This window comes from Malus domestica, chromosome 05 (genome assembly GCF_042453785.1).
Source record: "Malus domestica chromosome 05, GDT2T_hap1".
Taxonomy (NCBI): Eukaryota; Viridiplantae; Streptophyta; class Magnoliopsida; order Rosales; family Rosaceae; genus Malus; species Malus domestica.
The window spans coordinates 18,108,952-18,132,274 of record NC_091665.1 but is presented as its reverse complement, the minus strand read 5'-3'; the positions used below and the strand labels follow the sequence as shown (position 1 = coordinate 18,132,274).

The 23,323-nt window shown below is 38.5% G+C and overlaps 1 long non-coding RNA gene across 2 annotated transcripts; it reads right to left on the bottom strand.

Annotated features, from left to right (window-relative positions):
• Nucleotides 1–508: 508 nt before the first annotated feature.
• LOC114824820 (uncharacterized) lies at nucleotides 509–23,306 on the bottom strand. 2 transcript variants are annotated; one of them, XR_011581315.1, is made up of 5 exons: nucleotides 22,981–23,306; nucleotides 20,870–22,425; nucleotides 20,178–20,257; nucleotides 7,914–8,014; nucleotides 509–896 (listed from the first exon to the last, which is right to left on the bottom strand). It is a non-coding gene; the product is annotated as an uncharacterized lncRNA (long non-coding RNA). The 2 variants fall into 2 exon arrangements; XR_011581314.1 differs by lacking the exons at nucleotides 509–896; nucleotides 7,914–8,014 and having other exon boundaries at nucleotides 18,929–20,257.
• Nucleotides 23,307–23,323: the final 17 nt, after the last annotated feature.

The following is a 23,323-nucleotide window of genomic DNA, read 5'->3' as shown; positions in this document are numbered from 1 at the left end:
ATAGAAGATGAGCACGTTTATCAACGATTAAGTAATAATCCATTCACCAACTTCTAAGTTATATAGCTTACAAAATTTAGCCTACAAATTTAATCTTCCTAGTATTACTCTTTTTGTTATCTACAAGAAGACTGATGTACGAGTGTTTCAGTTATTTTCGAACACTTGACAAGTTTTCAACTATCTACAAGACTACAAGATAAAGTGATGCCTCTACAAGAGTACTTTTAGTTCTTTTTTTTTTCAGTTTTTTTTTTTTTTGAAGATAAATTTTTTGTTTTTTTCGACAAATAAAAAAGAAAAAAAAATTGTTTTGTTTTCAGTTTTCATTTGACATGGCCCTTGGTTGAATAGTGGAATTTCTGGAGTCATGCTTACTGGAGCTGGCCAAACCAAAAGAAATAAAAAAAATAAAAATAAAAAAGGAGTATTATTCATTGGTGGACAGAGCCTGCAGCTTTTGTCCAGACTGGTAAATCTCTAATCTCTAATATTAGAAAGCCAGAAGTGAATTTTGATGTCTCAAAACTTCAATAAAAATAATTGGCCGTAAAAGCCCCTTAAACAAAAAAACTTAACTCATGCAATGTTGTAAACATTCCTAGTTTAAGTGTGATTGTGTAAATCCTAGATTAGATTTGATTCTAGTTATCCTTTCCTATTGTATCTTGTATTCCTTGGGGATGAAGGAATATCTTATCTCCTTTTACTACTATAAATAAAGGCACAATGTAGGAGGGATAACAACACACACATTCCCCTACAATTCTACAAACACATCCCTCTCTTTGCTCCTTGCCGCTGGCCACCCTAAACTTGTCAGATAAAATAGACCACAATACGTTATCAGCACGCTCCTACCGCTGCGCTTAGGAATCTGACGTTGAAGATTTTTTCTGCATCAAACCAATTCATCCATATCATCACGGAATCAGGTTATTTCAAAACAACGGTTTTTAACTCAATATTTTTGGAGCCCTGATAGCATAAAGATTCACCCTGATGCATGACCCAACTTTACGTTTTACGTATTTTAGATTCTACATAAATTGTGTATGCCTCATAACCATAATTGTTGAAATTATGTGAATTTGATATTTACTATGAATTGAATCAAATATATTTGTATATGCATCAAATTGAATTCAATTAACATTTTATTGTTTTGAATATGCGTATAATTGAAAAAAAAAATTGCGATTAGGACAGTTAGGGTTCTTTGAACCCGTGTCTTGCCCTACCCCATTCATGGTGATGGGCCACACCATGCAAATATAGTTGAGCACCTTGGGCTCCTATTGTCTCCCATGTGCTGCCAAGCTTGCAGCTTGTGCCAAGCCGAAACCACTGGGCTTGGCCCTTTGTCTGCCCCAAGTCACTGGGCTTGGCCCCTCTTTTTTTTGGCATACTACTCCAGCCTGTTGGGCTTTGGAGCTCCCTCGGCCCAAATAGTTTCTCATGGCCCACATAATAAAATAATAATAATAATAATAAAATAAAATAAAATAAAAGACTTTTTTTTAGTTTTTTTTTTTCTGCTTGTAGCAGCCCAATCCCTGCCCAGTACTCACTGTGGGCCTGCAACCCTACCCGAGACCCCCAGCCCAATTCTTGGGCCTGGGATACACGACACATTTTTTTTAGCCACCCGTGGCTTCATTTTTTTTTGGGCCCCGAATTTTATTTGCCTAATTATTTTAGGCCCAATGGGTTTTATATTTTTTTATCCACACTTTAATTTGGCCCAAAGTCCAAATAATTAAAATTCAATTATAATTGTAAACCTAAAATTATATGTTTGCATATTCTTGTTGCATATTTGTTTGCATATATATATATATTTGTATTTGCCTGGAAGAATATATGAACCTAAAGTTCATAATTATTTTGAAACCTGAAGTTTCTTATAAACATGCCTTGTTTGAAAACATGAAGTTTTCATGTCTATTAGAACCTGTATGTTCTACTCTTACGTGAATGGATTGATTTTTCTCCATTAACCACATCTTGTCCATCTTTTTTGTGATAGGAACATGTCAAATTTGAATAAACTCGATTTCACCGCTTTAGAGGTCTCTGGAAGGAACTACCTCAAGTAGGTCCAAGATGTGAAGCTCCACCTCACTGCAAAGAACTTGCGTCCTACCATTGAGGAAGCAACGGACGAGCCTATTGGCGAAGTTGAAAAAGCCACTGCTATGATCTTTATCCAAAGACATATTCATGACGCTCTGCAAACTGAATATCTTGCTGAGGAGGATCCACGTGCACTCTGGGTCGCTTTGGCTGATCGCTTTGATCACCAAAAGGACATATTCTTACCTGAAGCAAGACACGACTAGCAGTATTTGCGCTTCCAAGACTTTAAGTCTGTGAATGAATATAATTCTGAAGTTTGTTGAATCCGATCACTTCTCAAGTTTTGCAATGAAACTTTGACTGAAAAGGATCTCCTGGAGAAGACCTATTCGACCTTCTTTGCTTCTAATATTGTCATGCAGCAACAATATAGAGCTTAGAAGTTCACTAAGTTCTCAGATTTGATCTCTGTTTTACTTCTCGCTAAAAAGCAAAACCAACTGTGATAAAGAATCATCAAGCTCGATCTACTGGGGCGACTGTTGTTCCTTAAGCACATTATAACAATAACCAACGCCCAAAACGCCAAAGGGGGCGTGGTAGGGGCGGCCAGAAGCCATCCCACCAAGGTCAACAGAGTCAAGGTCTATCCAAAGGAGGAAACAAAGCCCAGAAGTGCCCAAACCTCGCTCCCAAGGCTTCGAACTTGAAGAATAAAGGCAAAGCACCTGAAACCATGGATGCAGACATGTGCTATTGCTGTGGTTCAAATGACCATTGGTCTCGTATTTGCCGAGCTCCCAAGAAGGTTGTAGATGAATATCATTCTAGTCGTAAGAAGTTTGAATCAAACTTCATGCAAGTGGACGAACTAGAGGTTACAAAGATGGAGGTTTCTGATTTTCAGGCGGATACCACCCCTATGGAAGATTGGAATCTTAGACATAGACTTATTTTTAAGTTGAAATAAGACAATTAGGGCCGAATTCCACCTAGTGGCCGAACTCCTCCTTTGTTTTTGGTTGATTTTTCAATAATTTTCCTTTATATTTGGATTATTAGTTGGTGATTTGTTTTAGATATTAAGTTTTTAATCCTTGATTAATAAAAATTATTTTGAATTGATCATTTTTTTTATAAACTTTTATGCATGTGACAGATTCAAATTAATTTTTCATTATAGGTATGACTAGTGGGAAAGTTAGTTGTCTGGCAGATAGTGCAACCACACACACAGTTTTGCATGAACGCATCTATTTCACTAACTTTATACCTAAGAATGCACCTTTGACAACCCTCTCAAGCCCATCCAACTTGATAGAAGGATACGGTAAGGCACGTATCATGTTGTCAAATGGTACAATCTTGACCATTTCTAAGGCACTCTATTCTCCACGTTCTGGAAGAACGTTGTTAAGTTTCAAGGACATTGGAGATAACAATTACTACGCTGAAACCCACGTAGAAAACAGAGTTGAATTTCTGTGCATAACTTCCTACGAATATGGCCAAAAGCATATTCTAGAGAAGATGGAGCATATCTCGAGTGGTCTGTATACTACAACAATACGCCCCATTGAATGCCACTATGTGGCCAACCCTACTATTAGGACCGCACACGAAATTACACTTTGGCATGATCGTTTGGGACACCCTGGATGGATAGCGATGTGCCGTATCCTCAAATCCTCACACGGTCATCCACTAACTCGAAGTTTAGGTTCGATCCAAGGAATCGCATGTCAAACATGTTCGATGGGAAAGCGTATTACTAAGCCTTCTTATGACAAGATTTGTTCGAATCCTCCCATTTTTCTACAACGGATTCAGGGGGACATTTGTGGACCGATTCACCCTCCCTGCACACCATTTAGATACTTTATGGTTTTGGTTAATGCTTCTACACGTTGGTCACAAGTGTGTTTGTTGTCCAGAAGGAACACTGCATTCTCCAAACTGTTGGCTCAGGTTATCAAGCTTAGGGCTCACCACCCTGATTATCCGATCAAATCTATTCGATTGGATAATGTTGGAGAATTCACATCTAAAACATTAGAACAGCTTGGCAGAGGCTTTCATTAAGCGCTTAAAAATGATTGCTCGATCGTTGGTCATACGTACCAAGCTCCCGATCACTGCTTAGGGCCATGCAATATTGCACACAACAAAGTTGGTCTGCCTGAGGACTATTGCGACACAACCATTTAGTGCCCTTCAGTTGGTTACCGAATACGAACCCGACATATCGCATCTGCGCATTTTTGGTTGTGCGGTATATGTGCCGATCTCGCCGCCCTTACGTACAAAAATGGGGCCTCGACGAAGGATGGGAATCTATGTCGGATATGATTCTCTTTCGATTATTCGTTACTTAGAACCTTTGACAGGCTATCTATTTACCACTCGTTTCGTTGATTGTCACTTCTATGAGACAGTCTTCCCGTTGTTAGGGGGAGATAAGAACGCCAACGTTCCTGAAGAACGACACGAATTCTTGGATGACTCCCACTTTGTCTCATTTAGATCCTCGCACCGCTCAATCTGAAACTAAAGTGCAACGGGTATTAGATCTCCAGAGCATAGCTCAGAGCATGCCAGATGCTTTCACCGATCTAGCGCGCGTGATAAAATCACATATTCCATCTACGAATACGCCTGCAAAGATGGATGTACCAAATGTACGACAGACTGCCCTCCTAGAAGCCCGGGAAACCAATTTTGGTGATCCACGTACATTAGCGGCTAGCCAATCATCTGCCCCTACACAAAAGCATGGCAGACCCCTTGGTTCAAAGGATTCATAACCTCAGAAGTGGACAACCCAGGCACAAGGTCATGAAGAGCCTATCGTGAATCCGACTATCGCTTATTTATTCTACCCAACTCATGAGGAAATTCTAGATTATGGAAGCGTCCTTGAAGAGACGAATCCTCTTCCCTAGAATCGTGAGATTTCAGTCTATTATGCTAGCTTAGATGATGTGTGGCGTAGAAATGAGATGATTGTCGACGATGCATTAGCATTTGTAGTAGCTACTGAGATCATGTTGAGCGATGACATTGAACCACGTTCCGTTGATTAATGTCGACGTAGAACTAATTGGTCAAACTTAAAACAAGCAATCCAAGTCTAACTCGATTCGCTTGCGAAACGTAAGGTGTTTGGACCTGTAGCTCATACTCCACATGTGAAGCCCGTTGGCTATAAGTGGGTTTTCGTTCGGAAGCGTAATGAGAAGAACAAAATTATGCATTACAAAGCTCATCTTGTTGCACAATGCTTCTCACAAAGCCCCAGGATTGACTATGAAGAAACTTATTCACCCGTTATGGATGTGATTACTTTTTGCTACCTTATCAGTTTGGTAGTTTCTGAAAAACTGGATATGCAGCTGATTGATGTAGTAACCGTGCATCGCTATGGCAATCTTGATACGAAAATCTATATGAAAGTTCCCGAATGACTTACATTGACTGGTTCAAATATTTCCAAACCCCGAAATACACTCTTAATTCGGCTGAGGCGTTCACTCTACGGTTTGAAACAATCTGGAAGAATGTGGTATAACTGTCTGAGTGAGTATTTGACTAGTCAGGGATATGTGAACAATGAACTATGCCCTTGTGTGTTCATTAAGAAGTCACATTCCGGATTTGCGATTGTTGCAGTATATGTCGATGACATGAACCTTATCGAAACTCCTGAAGAGCTCGCGAAAACTACCGCACACCTAAAGTCGGAATTTAAGATGAAAGATCTAGGTAAGACTCGATAATGTCTCGATCTCGAGATAAAGCATTGTTCGAATGGAATTCTAGTACATCAATCGAACTACACCCAGAAGGTGTTGCACCGTTTAATGAGGATAAAGTGCAAAATGAGATCCCTTTCGTCCGAAGGAGGATGATGAAGAGATTCTGGAACCTGAAGTTCCTTATCTAAGTGCGATAGGCGCTTTATTATACTTGGCTCAATGCACTATACCCGATATCTCCTTCGCTGTTAATCTTTTGGCAAGATACAGTAATGCACATACACACAGACACTGGACTGGCTTGAAAGACATATTATGTTACATTAAGTGTACTACGGATTTGGGCTTGTTCTATCCCTATTAATCCTCGAATGGTGCCGCACCCCTATGCTTCTCGAGTTGATTCTCGCCTTGTTGGTTATGCCGAAACAGGATACTTATCTGATCCGCACAAGGCACGCTCTCAAATAGGTAATGTCTTTACTGTTAGAGGCACCGCAATATCTTGGAGGTCAACTAAACAGACCTTAGTTGCCACTTCATCTAACCATGCTAAAATTCTCGCCTTACATGAAGCAACTTGGGAATGCTTTTGGTTGAGAGCAGTAATGGCCCATATTCGAAGCTCCTGCGGTCTTCATCCCATCATTGATGTCTCAATGACGATCTTTGAAGACAACGCAGCTTGTATCGAACAACTCAAGAAGGGTTACATCAAAGGAGACAACACCAAGCACATTGCGCTGAAGTTTTTCTTTTCATATCAACAACAAGAGCATCAAAAGATTAAAGTCACGCAAATCCATTCACAAGACAATCTGGCCGATCTTTTCACCAAATCCTTGCCGAAGACAACATTTCAAATGCTTGTTCATGGAATTGGTATGCGTAAACTTTCTGAGTTGTAACTTTGCTATTTCTCTTTGGAATTATTTCAAACTCAGAGGGAGTATCATGTAGATACTTGCTTGATCTTAATGTACTCTTTTTCCTTACGATTTGGAGCATTTTTCCCACTGGATTTTTGCTACCTAACTAGGTTTTAATGAGGCACCCACCTTGGGCTGGTCATATCCCTAATGACGTCCTGTAGACGTTTCTTTGATTTTTTCATTTCTCACGCATTTTCCTTAGACTATGATTTTGTCCCTCCTCGGGTTTTTGCAATAGCCTTAGGGTTTTTTAGTGAGACTTACTACTTATGTAAGTTCCTACCTTATTGAGAATAAGCGTTGTTCCTTAGAATCAGTGCCGATGAGTCAACTTCCTCAACTTCTACATGATGCTAAATGTACCTTGAGTATTTACACACTCAAGGGGGAGTGTTGTAAACATTCCTAGTTTAAGTGTGATTGTGTAAATCCAAGATTAGATTTGATTCTAGTTATCTTTTCCTATTGTATCTTGTATTCCTTGGGGATGAAGGAATATCTTCTCTCCTTTTACTTCTATAAATAAAGGCACAATGTAGGAGGGATAACAACACACACATTCCCTTACAATTCTACAAACACATCTCTCTCTTTTGATAAGGGATAAGGGATAGATTTGTCCAAATAAAAAAAGACCACAACATGCAATAAATTATAAAGAAATTTGATAAGGGATAGATTTGTCCAAATAAAAAAAGTGATAATATGATCAAATAGAAAATAAAGAAGAAAAACAAATGATAAATACAACTACCTCAGATACAAAAGCTACGTGGAATTTATGAATACTTTAGGATGGTTATTTTTCTCAAACTAAAAGGTAAAATCTCCATTAATTAATGAAACCCTTTCTGTTAATCAAAAGACTACTTAGTCGTCTATCACATAAAAAAATGATGGGCAATAATGTCATTTCACAGGTCCAAATTTTACTATTTTTTATCGAAGCCTCACCTACAAGTGATGTTAAAATACCTTCGATATTTAAAAAAAAAAAAACCGCTGACTCCCCACGTTCTATCACTCTCCCTCTCTCCTTCTCATTTTTCTAAAAAATGTTTATACACACAAAGTGTGTAGGCAAATGCTATATATAATAAATAAAAGAGAAAAAAAAAAGGAAAAAAATTGAATGTGGGATTCAAACCTCAACGTTTCCTTCGCACGCATAGCATTGCCTTTTCCCCCAACTTCCCACTCCCACATTAGTATTTCCTCTACGTCTCTAACTTTGCAAACATAGTTGAACTGTTACAAAGAGGAAATAAACCGTCAGCAAAAAAACAGTTATATCTGGCCTCATAAACTCGACTAGAAGCTTTCAAGAGAAGAGTAGTGGTTTTGGAATTTTTTTAAATTTTAATTTTAGATTTACTTCTGAATTCATAAGTAAATAATTACTTTTTATTTTTGTTTTGGTTCTCCCAATCGCTCCTACAGTGGTAATTTATTGTGGAGCCTAAAATAATCCCAAAAATTCTAGAGGCGACACATGGACTTTTATTCAAGAAAGACAAGATTGCCCTCAGTAGATGGGTAGGCTTCTCAGATGCTACCACGCGCAGCTCACATCCCTGGAGGACTCTGTAGCTAAACACAACTACCCACAGCTCACTTGCCATTGGCAAGGAATTAAAGATAAGGATTAATTACCCAAATCCTATCTTTAATACATTCCCAATTGAAGGTTGACTCCAATCAAGTAAGTAATCCTAATTTAAATCAATTAGGGATAATTACTCCATTATCTCAAGATATTATTTCCTATTAAATATCTTGAGAATATTTAGAGAATATCTCTCCATTAAACACTATATGGCCGGCCCTATCCCTATAAATACCCCATATTCTACCAAATTTTCAGAGCTTTTGCAACCCTAAAAAAGCCCTAAACACTTTACTCTCTCAGAGCAACTAACTTACCCATCAAAGATCCGTTGACCTAACCCCCTCTACCTGATCGGATCATTTTTATATACATTTTTACTTCGAATTCACTCGTCTTTTCTTAGTTAGTTCTTTATATTTTTGAGCTATTTACATTATTTTTGTAGTTATAGGATCTGTTATGCAAATTTACCCTTTATTGTTACATGATAATACTAATTTACATTTTATAAGCAAGTTATTATTACAATTGCCAAATGGTGTAAACAAGGTTTGTCCCTCTCTATGTCTATATAGTGAAAGAATAAAAGAAGAAATAAAATAGTGAGGACCGAGAGGTGGGGACGTGAGGACAGCGAAAAAAGAATCCAAGGCAGAGGAGTAAGCTGCCCTTGCAGCTTTGAAAGGTCAAAATGGAATAAGAAATAAAAGAGGATAATTAGGAGGAGGGCAGGCGAATAGAAGACCAGCTGAAAGAGAATGAAAACAGCTGCTTGGCAGCTGGAGAGACAAAAAGAATAAAAGATGAAAAGGAGCATGGGGAGACGGACATAGTGGAAAACGTGAGGAAGCTAAGAGGGACAGGAGGACAGGTGAGCACGGGAAAGGTTAGAAAAGAATAAGAAGGAGAGTAGGTCAAAAAGGTGGAGTGCACACTGACGGATTAAAAGAAGAAAAGAAGAGGAAGTGGACAACAGTGCAGAGAGAAAGAAGAATAAGAAAATAAAAATAAGAGGCAGAGCTGGAGGGACGGAAAGGCAGCGTCATTTGAAAAGCTAAAAAGGAGTCTGCCAGAGAGAAAAATAAAATAAAATAGAGGAAGGAGGTACGGGACAGAAGGGGGGGTCTTGGAAGGGGAGAAGGGAGCTGCCCTTTGGGCAGCTCGCAGAGACGCAGGACGGGGAGATAGGAAAGAAATAGAAAAAAATCAGGAGGAAAGCTGCCTTTGGCAGCTTGGGAAGGTCAGGAGGTCAGAGAGGAGGGAAACACGGGGGCAGTTTGAGAATCAGCGTGGGAAAGCAGGAGGGCTGCCCTTGGGCAGCGTGGGCAATAGGGAGAGGCGGACTGACTGAGAGCTTGGGGAAGAACGCTACCCTTTGGCAGCGTGAAGGATAGAAGCTGCCTTCGGGAGTTTGAGAACCAGCGTGGACAGAAGCAGCAAGCTTCTTCTTTTTCGGTTTAATCTTTCCAAACTTCTATTTTATTTTTGTTTTAATAATGTGTAATTAATTTTATTTTGGCTAGAGGTTAATTCGAAACCATGAATATATTTGTAATATGAATTGATTACCTTCGGTTGTGATTTCATAAGTTGTGATTTCAATTTACTTATCCGTTCGTATAAAAACTGATTTGTGTATGTTGGTTGAGAGTGCACGCTTAATTTACATGCATGAATTTGATGCTAGAATATAAGTGAATTTCACCTAATCGTTATGAACTTATTTTCACAAGTAGTAAAGGTTGCTAGTCACAATCACGTTAAGTAAATTCTTGGCAAGAGTATCATGCTTTTCATAGTTACGAATGCCTCGTCAATGCTTATAGTTTTCACAAAGTTTAATGATCTTTGATTGTATCGCTATTGTGCTTTTCACGTAGGGGACTTTTGAAGAATGTTTTGAATTGTTGTATGCGTTTTTCCGTCCAATTCAATAACTTAAGGAAAACTTGAAGATTAAAAAAGTGCTGTTCACGGTTAATTTGGGGCGTTGAGATTTACAATTTATTGAAAGAACAACTGAAAATCAATTTAGGTTGCTTATGTGTCATGTGTGGAGAAGAACCCTCTAGCTAGTCCGTCATTTATCATTTTACCTTAATTTTATGTTTTTGTCAATTCTGTAATTTATTTAAGTTTAATTTACTTCTAGTCAAAACCAAACACCCATCCATTATTAAATTATATTATTTAGTTAGTTTTCTTTATTGTTAGTCTTTTAATTTAATTTCCGTCCATTTCAGTTCCTAGTGTTTAAATTGAGTGTTTCCATTATTTTGAGTCATTTTAAGAGTGTTTCGAGTTATTAGAATTTTTAGCCTAGTTTTGTGTCCTTGAGTCTTGTTTAATATTTTTAAATTAATTTGGAATAGATTAGCAATCCCTCCTAATCCCCGGCCTAGAACGATACCCTACTTACATCTATACTACAATTGTCAAAAAGAGGGTTTAATTTGTGTGTCAAGAAATTTTCACATCAAATTTTGGCGCCGTTGCCGGGGATTAGTAACTTTGCTAATCCCTTTATTTTTGTTTTTGTTTATGTTTATATTGGTGTTTGTGTATTTTACTTTTGATATTTGATTTATTTTTCTTTCTTTGATTTTAGGTTCAAATGGTGCCGAGGGAAATTTAAAGGAAAGATGCGCCCGGCTAAAGACGTTAAATCAAGCGCTTCTTGGGAGGCAACCCAAGCATTCAACGAAGGGAGACTTTGGAATCACTAACCCAATCAGCTTTGCATTCTTCCACCCTTATCTTTACTGCTTTCATTTTGTTTTGTTTAGTTAGTTGTGTTATTTGGTTGATTTCTGTGAGTTTGTGTTATTTAGTTTAAGTGTGGGGGAAGGTTAACCAAAGTCTCTTTACATTAATTTACTTATATAAAAAAAAAAAAAAAAAAAAAAAAAAAAAGAAGATAAAATTTAAAATTAATGAAAAAAAAAAAATATTACATAAAAAAAAAAAAAAAAAAAAAGTAATTAAATTAAAAAAAAAAATAAAAAAAAATAAAAAATAAAATAAAAAAAAGTACAAATATTTTACAATAATGTAAACTAATAGTATTCATTGGTCGGGTGGTGCTTCAGTAGTAGGCGGGGCTTCAGCAGTCGGCGGGGCCACAGAAGGAGGAGGCGGCAGAGGTTGATCAGTTGGAGCTTCACTACGCGGTGCCGCTCCAGAAGACGAAGGCAGATGCGGTTGGAACAAACCCACAAACCTCCGATGATCAAGTAAAATTTGACCATCGGTGTCCTGCATCTGGTCAATCTTCCTCTTCATGGTTGTGGCATAGTTGTGTGCAAGCTTGTGCAATTGTTTATTTTCATGCTTGAGTCCTCTAATCTCCTCTTTGAGACTCTGTATTTCAGCCACCAACGATTCAACGTGACGGGTTCGAGCAAATAGGCGTTGGGCCATGTTGGATACGGAACCGGCGCACTGCACGCTAAGAGCCAGAGACTCCTTAACCGCCAATTCATCAGACCGCCTAGCGAGCAGTCTGTTATCTCTGGGGGTGACAAGGTTCCGGGCCACCACCGCGGCAGTCATGTCATTTTTCATCACCGAATCCCCCACGGTAAGAGGACCGGTAGGGGATATGAAGGATGGGCGCCATATATTGTCTGGTGAAGGCGGAGCTGCCTCTTCACCAATGTTCAAGTCAAAACGACGATCGGAAGGGCCAGACATTTTTCAGAGGTGGTGAAGAAAGAAGAGAGTCGGAATGATCAAGATTAAACAAGTGCAAGAAGGGAGTGTTTACAGGAGGGTGCTCAAGTGTGTTGTGGAACAAGCTTAACGCCTCTATAAAAAGAAGAAATCAAAGAGGCGTTCCTCAGAGAGGCGTCCTCTCGCAAATCGAAGAGTCGGGGCTCCTTTCTCAAAAGCCGGATTCTTTTCTCAAAAGAGGCGTTTCATTTCTTAAAGGCTGGGCTTGCTCAGAAACCACGAGCTGAACCCCGGATTTCAAAAGATCAATTTGTCCAGACGTGTCGTCACTTGTCACACGCAAATTGCTTTGCGAAATTCTCGGGTAGTTTGTCGAAGCACCAATTCAGAAATCAAAGAGGGAAATTCAACAGTCAATGACACGCTAGCTTTCTCAAAAGCTGGGCTTCAACCCACGGGCAAATCTTCTTTTCCAGATTTATCCGCACGTGTCACATGCTACCTCTACAATCGACGATGCTCAGAGCTCGAAGCGCCGATTCCAGATATCAATGAGGAATCTGCTTTGCGGAAATTACGGGCAGCTTTGTCAGAAAGCGCGTAATTTGTACTATTCATCCATCTACCGGCTGCCGACACTAAGTGAGAGAACAATTCCGGTTGTGAAGACAAGTCCTATAAGTTTCTACCTTCGCATTCCACAGCAAAAGCACACTCTCTCAGCACACCCTCTCAACACTTCTTCATCTCCGAAAATGCATTCCCAAAGAATCCTCCTAAGTTACTCTGTGTTCCTCATTCCTTGGGATACTCCTGCGAACAACCCATTCAAAGCAAAAGTATTTCATATCATGAAGGTTGAAAGCAAGAGTATCTCATATCATGCTTTCTCCCTGTCCTTTCTCCAGCCAGCACTTGCTCTCGAGTACTCATCATCTTGTGTTTCCTCTTCGTCTCTTACGTATAAGGGAAGTGAAGATGATACCTCGAAGCATGTGGAGACAACGTGCTGATTCATCCTCAACTAAGGACAAGGAGAAAGAGAGCAAGAGGTGGGCACTTGGAAAGATTGAAGAAAGAAACAGACCAACACCTCTACCTCGTGCCTGCCCGCCATGCAGAGGAAACAAGCAGAGAAGAATGCAGCTTGCGCAATCATCCCAGCGTAAGGAGTCTGAGATGAAGAACAAGAGAAGCTGCCACATCTGCTTGGAGAACAAATAAGGAACTGCAACATTCCCAAAGAGCAAAGCCTTGCAGTACAATAGCATAAAATCATCACTTGCAAGTGAAAAGCTAAGTGTCACCCTGTTCAAGAGGAAAGCTGTGGAAAGTCAACAAGCACGACCAATGATTACTTATTAGTTTTATTCATTATCTTTTATCGTAATTTTCAATTTTTCGTTTGCAATTTTTTTTTTAATTAATTTTCTTGCGTACTTAACTGAATTTTTCCTTTTCTTTGCAGGAACTTTTGGTTATTTCCACCCTTGAAGTTGATTGCAGAATTTTAGCTTGGGGGTCATCGCTTGATTTTACTGCAAATTAGGGAAGTTTTCAGTCCAATTGTTTTATTTTGTTTCTTATTATTTATTTATTTTATTTTATTTTTTATTTGCATTATAGTGTTTTCTGACATTGGGGACAATGTCAAGTTTAAGTGTGGGGGTAGAAATCTCTAGAATTTCTATTGTTTCTATGTTTTTGCTTTTTGTTTTCTTAAAAAAAAAAAAAAAAAAAAAAAAAAAAAAATCGGAAAATTTAAAAAAATCCAAAAATATTGTCTTGTTTCCCTGATTGTTTTGAATTAGATTTTTTGTTAGTTTCCCTACCCAATGATATAATTGGATCAAATTTGAACCATGATCATCAAGAACTTAGTTAACATGTATTTTGTGAAATTCCTAATTCTCTTGTTAGTTTTGTACATGTTTGACCATCTTTGAAAAACCAAATGCACATAGCCTTGTTGATGTGAAACTAAAGTATGAATTAAAGCTTCATATGTGAATTTAGTGACCATATATAATTCCTATGTGAGTTTTTGAGCCTATTGAAAGTGTGTGCATTTTTCATACACTCCTATTCTTTCATGTGTGATGAACTTATGTGAGATACATCTCTAGAACTTGCGTAACGATCTTTCGAAATGTTTGTCATTGATTGCATGAACTTGGAAATGATAGAGGCATTAGGTTTACCACTATGGCCCAAATAACCATGTTTCCCAAATAAAAATGATATCATTAGATTGCCAATTTGAGCCGTGTATGTTGAGCCTTTTATTTCTTATCACCAGATATGTCTACCCTTATGCCTGAAACTTTTTTTCCTTACCCTTTCCAAGCAAGCTAGCGAGCAATGCAAGATTGTCTTATGAGAAACGTTTGTGAAGTACTTTGAAGGTGTTTGGCAAAAGAATAAGTGTGGGGGTATTTCATGTTTGTAAAAAAAAAAAAAAAAAAAAAAAAAGAAAAAAAAAAAGAAAGATTGTATACAAAGAAAATAAAAAGTTTTTAAAGTTTCAGTTTAAGGGTGTGGTTGGAGGTGCGAGAAGAATCGCGGGAAAGCTTGAGTTCTTATAAATCTAAACAAAAGAATTGCTTGCAATGTAGCTTGGAACTTGTGTTTTCCTATTCTTTCGTTTCAATAACCCTATCCCTAAGCCTCATTACATCCAATAAAAGTCCTCTTGATTTAAGTTTTGCAATTATGACTGTGGAGAAGTGATCTTTATGCAAGCTTATGGTAGAACTTTCACATTTGATTCTTTGAGCGAAACACATTTAAACTAAACACATATGTGATTGAGTGTATATCCCGTGAGAAGGTCGCTAGTTTGCATATGATGATTTTAAAAATAAGAACTTGAAATTACATTAGCATGGCTATCTCACACACTACACTTCAAGGATGATTCAAAGATTACTGCTAATATTTGAATAAGGAAGATGAACTTAGATTAGTTCCTTGATGCTAGCTATGGTTCTTGATGATTTGTTTTCTTGAATGAAATTCTATGAGGGTCACATAGAGGGAAGCTAATGTTTTTCTTGTTACTTCTTGTTCTAGTTTTCTTTGTTTTGCTCGAGGACTAGCAAAAGTTAAGTGTGGGGGTATTTGATCGGATCATTTTTATATACATTTTTACTTCGAATTCACTCGTCTTTTCTTAGTTAGTTCTTTATATTTTTGAGCTATTTACATTATTTTTGTAGTTATAGGATCTGTTATGCAAATTTACCCTTTATTGTTACATGATAATACTAATTTACATTTTATAAGCAAGTTATTATTACAATTGCCAAATGGTGTAAACAAGGTTTGTCCCTCTCTATGTCTATATAGTGAAAGAATAAAAGAAGAAATAAAATAGTGAGGACCGAGAGGTGGGGACGTGAGGACAGCGAAAAAAGAATCCAAGGCAGAGGAGTAAGCTGCCCTTGCAGCTTTGAAAGGTCAAAATGGAATAAGAAATAAAAGAGGATAATTAGGAGGAGGGCAGGCGAATAGAAGACCAGCTGAAAGAGAATGAAAACAGCTGCTTGGCAGCTGGAGAGACAAAAAGAATAAAAGATGAAAAGGAGCATGGGGAGACGGACATAGTGGAAAACGTGAGGAAGCTAAGAGGGACAGGAGGACAGGTGAGCACGGGAAAGGTTAGAAAAGAATAAGAAGGAGAGTAGGTCAAAAAGGTGGAGTGCACACTGACGGATTAAAAGAAGAAAAGAAGAGGAAGTGGACAACAGTGCAGAGAGAAAGAAGAATAAGAAAATAAAAATAAGAGGCAGAGCTGGAGGGACGGAAAGGCAGCGTCATTTGAAAAGCTAAAAAGGAGTCTGCCAGAGAGAAAAATAAAATAAAATAGAGGAAGGAGGTACGGGACAGAAGGGGGGGTCTTGGAAGGGGAGAAGGGAGCTGCCCTTTGGGCAGCTCGCAGAGACGCAGGACGGGGAGATAGGAAAGAAATAGAAAAAAATCAGGAGGAAAGCTGCCTTTGGCAGCTTGGGAAGGTCAGGAGGTCAGAGAGGAGGGAAACACGGGGGCAGTTTGAGAATCAGCGTGGGAAAGCAGGAGGGCTGCCCTTGGGCAGCGTGGGCAATAGGGAGAGGCGGACTGACTGAGAGCTTGGGGAAGAACGCTACCCTTTGGCAGCGTGAAGGATAGAAGCTGCCTTCGGGAGTTTGAGAACCAGCGTGGACAGAAGCAGCAAGCTTCTTCTTTTTCGGTTTAATCTTTCCAAACTTCTATTTTATTTTTGTTTTAATAATGTGTAATTAATTTTATTTTGGCTAGAGGTTAATTCGAAACCATGAATATATTTGTAATATGAATTGATTACCTTCGGTTGTGATTTCATAAGTTGTGATTTCAATTTACTTATCCGTTCGTATAAAAACTGATTTGTGTATGTTGGTTGAGAGTGCACGCTTAATTTACATGCATGAATTTGATGCTAGAATATAAGTGAATTTCACCTAATCGTTATGAACTTATTTTCACAAGTAGTAAAGGTTGCTAGTCACAATCACGTTAAGTAAATTCTTGGCAAGAGTATCATGCTTTTCATAGTTACGAATGCCTCGTCAATGCTTATAGTTTTCACAAAGTTTAATGATCTTTGATTGTATCGCTATTGTGCTTTTCACGTAGGGGACTTTTGAAGAATGTTTTGAATTGTTGTATGCGTTTTTCCGTCCAATTCAATAACTTAAGGAAAACTTGAAGATTAAAAAAGTGCTGTTCACGGTTAATTTGGGGCGTTGAGATTTACAATTTATTGAAAGAACAACTGAAAATCAATTTAGGTTGCTTATGTGTCATGTGTGGAGAAGAACCCTCTAGCTAGTCCGTCATTTATCATTTTACCTTAATTTTATGTTTTTGTCAATTCTGTAATTTATTTAAGTTTAATTTACTTCTAGTCAAAACCAAACACCCATCCATTATTAAATTATATTATTTAGTTAGTTTTCTTTATTGTTAGTCTTTTAATTTAATTTCCGTCCATTTCAGTTCCTAGTGTTTAAATTGAGTGTTTCCATTATTTTGAGTCATTTTAAGAGTGTTTCGAGTTATTAGAATTTTTAGCCTAGTTTTGTGTCCTTGAGTCTTGTTTAATATTTTTAAATTAATTTGGAATAGATTAGCAATCCCTCCTAATCCCCGGCCTAGAACGATACCCTACTTACATCTATACTACAATTGTCAAAAAGAGGGTTTAATTTGTGTGTCAAGAAATTTTCACATCACTACCTCGTGGCCGCGTGAGGCTTAGGTCTCTAATCAAAGGTGTTGATTGTTTTGCAGGTGCATTTTTGTCAAGACTGAAGACGGCAAAAATTTGCATTGACAAATTGGTGCTTTCATTGAGAGCTGATTCAAAATACTTGAAGAAGCATCTCGCATTTGTCTCTTGAATTTTCTATTACGTTGAATTTCGAACACGTCGCATCAATTAATTTTTTCTAGAAAAGTTTCTTGATCAAATCTTAGAGAAAGGATACAATGGTAGGAAATTCAAAAACTACGACGAACGGAACCCCGTAGTGCAAGGATTTGGACCGAATAGTGGAGACGAGGACATAGCCCCACGATGGTGGTCATCAAGGCTCAACGTGACGGCAGGAGAAGCCCCACCACCGCGGAGCTGCGCCACAACCATCACCACTGTGACCCAACAGCCACAACAAGGCCACCAGGCCATGGCACAACTCCCACTGTCGTTGCCCTTGTAGTGCCGCACCCAACCAAACCCTTGGCAGGAGGCCCAGGTCCATTTCCAAGCCCATGGGCAGGAGGCCCAAAACTTGGCAACTGCCATAGCAGGCCCAAGGCAGGAGGCCCAGGTAATTGCAACTGCAGGCCTAAACCCGAGCCTAGAACGCGACAGCACAACAGGCCTATGCCAAGCCACCCAGCAAGCATGCCATGATGTGGTAGCCCAACGGCCAGAAGGCCCATGGCCATACAGGCTCAAGGTGAGCAGGCGCCAGTCCAACGAGCCTCGTGACTCGGCCCGCGGCCTAATCCATTCCAAGGCCACCTCCAGCGATCCAGATTTCGACCACAGGTCCTTCGATCGATTCAGGGTTACTTTAACCTGACTTTTCTACAAGAATGCTCGCTTTGGGCTCAAGTTTTATACATGTAGTCCACTATACTTCCACCACGCATGGAGACACCCACTATCCAAATTCTTCCAATCCAAATGGCAAGCACCACCTACCCCAGCTGGTTACTAATTTGACGAACGCCCTCGTGCAGTAGACCACCTTAGTGAACCAACTCCTCAAGCGCATCAAGATGCAGTACGCCCCAGACGAGGTATCCTGAAGCAGGATAAGCACTCAAGACATTCCGGGAGAAGCATCCACAAGAGGCTATGTCACATCCCAAAACTAGAGACGTGAGATTAAGAGAAATAACTAGAACAAAGCGATTGTTCAAGGGTGCAAAACAAATCTCATCTTAAGATTATGTCAACGAAAATTTAAATTCCACAATTCCATTAAATCAAACTACAAAAGTCAATTTAAAGAAATATAGTTAAAGATCTCATGGTAATACAAACTACAAAAGCAACCTGAACCGTAAAATTCACCGAAAATAGCTCGTTCAACCAAAACGAGTGAAAATTTGCATATCCAAAGTAGACACATGAAACTAAGTTGTGTCAAAATTTCATTGATTTTCGAGTTCGGGAAGTATAGGAAAATTTTAAAACTAAAACAGGCATGCTACTGTTTTCCTGTAAAAACAACTTCAGCATCACCAAATTACTTTGCAAAAAAAACTGTCTATATTCCAAAGAACAAAAATCTGAAATTTTGCAACACTTAGGTAATAGATACACACCCACATTTTTACAGATAACCAAGTTCATAGTGGTTCTTCAAGAGCCATTCATAAAACCTTATAGATTATAATGAGTTCACAAAAGACCTTCAGGGCTTCTAACAAGAAAACATTTTTAGGCCATTTGAGGAAAATGTACATGAGCAAAACTATACAAGCCAAAAGAGGAGTAATTATATATACATGGTTTTCATAGCCCAGGTAAGTAGAATCTCCAACCCACCGAGGTCGACGTCATTTTAGTCTACTACACAACAAAAGGATCATTTACAAACAGAGACTAACTCTACAAACACTTTGGCAACTCACCCAAAAGAAGTGTACGTCTGGACTCCCTTCTACTAGCCCACACTAGAACTGCCACTTGAAAATCAACCAATCGACTCTACACACTTGAAAGTACATGTTTAGAAAAACGGGTGAGCATAAATTGCCTAGTGGGGGTTTTTCAGTAAGTCCGCAGTCATTTAAAATTTATGGTGCACACCAGAAAGTAATAAGAGTGATTCAAAACCATTTATGTTCATTACCACGAAAACCAACAATCTGAAATATGCTCTAAAAAAATGCTTGGAAGTAACATATGATAGAAAAACCAAAGTTTTAGAACATTAGTAGCTTTGATAACAACGATACAACACACAGGTTCAGAGTCACTTCCTTTTTCATAAGGATAACTGAGCCATTATCATTTAAAGAAACCCAAACACAACTAATCTCAAAGATTTTCCGTGATCCCCAAACAAATGACTAGCATATTGGAAAGAACTGTAGTAATACTTGGCCAATTTACATATCACACGTATTTATCACTTTTATAACTCATTCTCATAGCCCACACATGGAGCTCTCCCCAAGGAAACATTGGGTCATTGTGCCCAAAATCAACAACTTCACGGGTCATTGTGCCCATTCATACATTTCTCAACATTCACATATGCACAGGTATTATACTACTTTCCATCCACTTTCACAATTTGAACATTCGTATCAAGATGCTTCAAAATTCAACATTGAGTAAAATAAGAGGCATGCACATCAAAACAAAATCTTGAAAAATCATTTCAATCACTTTAAACTCACCAAAGTTGTAGCAACGGAATTCGAATCATTAAGATCAAACCATAGAGAAATATTTTCTTCACTTCTTTCACATAATCAAAAAAGAAAAACATTTTAAGTAAGCTTGCAATAATGCTCAAATGCCAACAATCCTTGATCAAGTAAAAATGAAAAACCAAAATATTTTATTTTTTATTAAAACTCCCCTACCTCAACACAATTTCTTGATATTCAACTCCCAGGGTGTTCGTCAACTTGTTCCGTAGTCACCTTGGCCTTCTCCTCCTTATCTATAAGTAAGAAAAATCATCATACACCACTTATACAAAATATCAGACAATGAACCCTAATTCAAGGTTAATTGGGGACTTTAATCAAACACTTGGTGCTCAACTCTAAAACTATAACATGAACTATGATACTTTCATGTTTCCTACTCCCACCCAAACTAATTCATGGGTTATCAAACCAAATAACAATTAGATCCCAAAGGTAAGAAATAGATACCTTAAATGGAGACAAAAGAAAGATCCTCACTTGTTCTAATCTTCACAAATAGAGGAAAAGAAAGCTAATTTCCTCCTCCTTAAATTTTCTTTTTGACAATTTCCCTTTCATTCCTTTCGGCTAGAAGGGAAAGCAGCAAATATGAGGGGGTTTTCTAGAAACCCCATCCCCTTTTATTCCCTTTTTCTAACGTCAACTTTCCCTTTTTTTTTTTTTTTCCTTTTATATTCTTTTCATTTAGTTCTCTTTTCAAGCCAAAGCTTGGTCTCAAAAGTAAGAGAACTTTTAATGGCCACAAGTAATCCACTCTTAATCACCACCTAAAATTTTGGGGATATTACAATCCACCCTCCTTAAAATAAATTTCATCCTTGAAATTTGTATAGAGCAAGTACCTTAATTTTGGAATAGATGTGGGTGTTTCCCAAGCATCTCAGACTCAACTTCCCAAGTGGCATCTTCAATCCCGTGATGCTTCCAAAGAACTTTGACTAGAGGAATTACCCGATTTCTCAAGGTATTTTCTCTTGAAGTGGTACCTCATCCCATTCTATCACTTGGGCTGCATTGGGTTGACTCTTCCGTAGCATCGACACATGGAATACATTGTGCACATGTGCTAGCGAAGAAGGTAAGGCAAGTTCGTAGACAACTTCGCCAACTCGTTTTACTACTTCGAAAGAACCAATATATCTTGGAGCTAATTTTCCACTCTTTCCAAATCTTGAAACTCCCTTGCGAGGACTGATTTTCAAGAGAACAAAATCACCAACTTGGAATTCCAGCGGTCTCCGTCTTCGGTCAGCATAGCTCTTTTGTCTACTTTGAGCAGATTGTAACCTATCTTTAATAATCTTGATCTTCTCACAAGTTTCTTGAATTAATTCAGGCCCAAGAAGAGTTAAATCTTCCACTTTTGCCCAACATAACGGAGATTGACATGGTCTCCCATACAAAGCCTCAAAAGGAGCCATGCCTATACTTGACTGATAACTATTATTGTACGAAAATTCTACCAAAGGCAGGTAATCACACTAGTTACCTTTAAAATCTAAGACACAAGCTCTGAGCATATCTTCAAGTATCTGGATGAGTCTCTCAGACTGTCCATCCGTTTGAGGATGGTATGCGGTACTAAACCGTAGTTTTGTTCCCAACGCGTTGTGCAAGCTTTTCCAAAATTGAGACGTGAACTGAGGATCTTTATCAGATATTATTGATAAAGGAATTCCATGCAATTTAATGATTTCCTTTATGTAGAGATCACTCAAGGTTGATAAAGAATATGTAGTTTTCACTGGAAGGAAATGGGCAGATTTTGTTAATCTGTCAACAATCACCCAAATAGAATCATACCGTTTCTTAGACTTTGGCAAACCACTCACGAAATCCATGGTGACATTGTCCCACTTCCACTAAAAAACAAGTAGTGATTGTAGAGGTCCAACGGGTTTTTGATGTTCTGCCTTAACTTGTTGATACACCGTGCAGTTGGCCACAAATTGAGCCACATCTTTCTTCATACCTTTCCACCAGAAATGTCTTCTCAAATCTCTGTACATTTTAGTACTTCCTGGATGAATAGAGTGCCACGATCGATGCGCTTCATTCAATACTTCCTCTTTTAATTGTGGATTGTTCGGGACAACCAACCAACCTTGGAATCTAAGCCCTCCATCAAAGTGCATGCTCCACCTATCAACTTCTTCACCCCTTCGAAGCTGGGCAAGCACATCCTTTAGCGCCTCATCATGTATTTGGTTTTGGACCAAGTTGTGAATTAGTGTAGGCCTCACTACTACACCAAAAACATATGCAGTTTGAGTAATACTGCAGAGAGCCAAATTGAAATCGGCAACCATACAACCTCTCTCCCACTCCTCTAGCATTAAACATGCAGCAACATCACCTCTTTTAAACTTAATATTCTTTGATTCTTGATTGTTGACGCCTAATTAAAATTTATTATGATGAGTTAAATTAGGTGATGAGAGAATACAAATACACAAATATTGAAAAGTTATACATGGGAAAACGGAGATGAAAAATGGTGGATATAGCGAGTGGTTAAAAAGTAAAAACGAAAAGAAGAATACGATCAAAAGGCCAAAACTATTTTCAGTCACCGTCTACAGTTGTAGGTTTAGCTTACAGATAGCAATTAGTTAAGAAAATAGAAATAGGATAATTTAGTCTCGGTAGTGATCTTGTAATTTGATCCAATTTGTCAAATTCTCTAAATCTTCATAATAATAACCAGTGTTCTAAAAAACGGCCTAGGCGGCCGCCTAGGCACTGGACGGTGGTGACCCGAGGCGTTTTTTTGCAAATCGATTGGAAAAATTGGCTGGGCTCTAGGCGGTGCTAGGCGGCCTAGGTGGTTCCTCACCCTCATACATAAAAATAAAATAAAAAATAAAAAAGAGAGCATGTGTTAGTCTTCTTATCTTTTTCTGTCTCAAATCATCAAATGGACACATTCAACAATGGCAAGGGCGATGCTTACCTCTGTGGGAAGATTGGAGCTTCAATGTGCCACCATTTCCATGGTAGGACTCGCTGGTTTTGGTTTTTGCAGAGAAGATTGACTATTGTGAGCGGCTAAAGGTGAGTGGGTGTTTTGAAATGAGAGAGGATGGTCAAGCATTAGAGCTAAAATGGTAGATGAGGAGCGGCTAGGGTTCTTCATTATAGGGAAATGAGAGCTATTTATTTATTTTTATCTTAAGGAGAGAGAGGTCTAAGAGAAATGGGAGAGGGGGCCGAGTGAAATGAGAGGGGTCTTGCTATTATTGAGAGAGATCTCTCATATTCTAGAGAGAGAGGCCTAGGATTTCTTAAAAACAATC